The sequence below is a fragment of the Montipora capricornis genome, chromosome 3 (assembly GCF_036669925.1).
Source record: "Montipora capricornis isolate CH-2021 chromosome 3, ASM3666992v2, whole genome shotgun sequence".
In the NCBI taxonomy this organism is placed as follows: Eukaryota; Metazoa; Cnidaria; class Anthozoa; order Scleractinia; family Acroporidae; genus Montipora; species Montipora capricornis.
In genome coordinates, this window is record NC_090885.1 from 53,920,021 (window position 1) to 53,921,741 (window position 1,721).

Sequence of the window (1,721 nt, forward strand, 5' to 3'; positions counted from 1 at the left end):
AACACAATTCTCAAACATCGTCGAATTAAACTTTTCGACAATGGCACCTTCTACACCCAACTAGATCCAACATATCGATGTCTGGCACGAACGTTCTGACTCCAATAGATTCAGAAATTTCTCAAAAAATATTCACTCAGCAGCAACTTCACTCACGCATTAAGAATCCTTCAGCGTCCCTTAATTTAATGGACTTAAGCCAAACTCAATTCTCAAATTTATTTCTAAGTGGCCAAACTACGAAGGCAGTTGCATTCGGGTTTGAGGACAGCTTTGACAAAAAAAAACAAAAACACTTGGATTAATGAAGCCTTTCCAAAGCCCGTTGATGGATTCGAGAGAACACCGCTCCTCAATTTGATCCAGCTTTGAGGCTGGTGGTTTACATTTGACGATAAACATTGGAACGAGATATGAGAAATCGTAAATTGAAACAATGGAAAGTCTGATGTCGATCGACAACTAGTCAGTGATCCAACCATATTGGCCAATCATACTTCTTTGTTCATGTGCTTCCTTTTATGCGCCACGCGCTCAAATCACTAAAAGAACCTGTTTGTAACCTAGTGAAAATGAGAAATCATTTGAATTTTGAAAATGCATGAGAAATGGGAAGCATAAAAATCAACTCATCTTTATTTAGCTCATCTACATCTACATCCGCTACATATTCCAGCACTCGGCAAAGATCCTAAACCCTAGCCAACAAGCCTTTCGCGCATGCTGTGCTCATAATGAAATATAACAACTACTTTTCACCGTAAGTATAGTTTTTAATTTCAAAGAAGGCGCTTGGTGCCGTTTACGTGGGATGCTGCTGTTTGTGTAAAATGTGAAGGTTGGTCAGTTGCAAATGTCATTGATCCCTGAAGCCGACTAAAAGCGATAAGGAAGGTTTAGTGTGATGAGAATCAAACATTTCCTTTGCGACTTCAAGCGTTTTCATGAATCAATCTTATTACTATGTGCTCACATTCAATAAAGGCAACTTTAGTTACATCTATTTACGGTGAGAACGGAAATGAAGACGAGAGGTGTAATTTTCTCGCGTTCATCGCTGTTTTATCGCGCTTGATTGACAAAATCTATTTCAAGGGAGGCTTAGGCTGCTAGCTCTTGGACCGAGCAGGAAAAGATCACTTGATACTTTTTTTTTCTGCGAATTCAGTCTGAGAACGCAGTCATGAAAAAAGAAGGGAAGCTATGTACGTGTTGGGATCTCGGAATGAGAATTTCCGATTTACCTTTCGCGCGAAAAAAAAGACGTGCATGTTGTATGCCCGACATGAAACTATCGTGAAAGGCACGATGAAAACGCCACCAGGCGAATGACGAACGTGGTCTACCAAAAATGTCCCACGTAATAATAAGTGCGAGCTGGGAACCTAACCAGTTGCTTTTTTGTTAGCTCCCCACGATACATTTAAGTTGCAAATAGGCAACAGGTAAGGGGGCGGGGTGATTTCTGGTCAGCAAGTTTTTTTTTCTAGCAACCTTGGTGGGCAGGATATTTATTTCCTTCCTAGATTATCTGTAGGATATTTTTTTTTTCTCCTCATTTCTCTGCAGGATTTTTTCCTCAAAATAGTGTCGTGTTTGCATTTACAGAATGTATTTACATTTCATGACATTGTGGTTATTGCAGTAATAGTTCTAATATGGAGCTGCAAAGCCTTAAAATGTTGTAAGCTATACAAAATCATTCTTGTATAGCTACATAT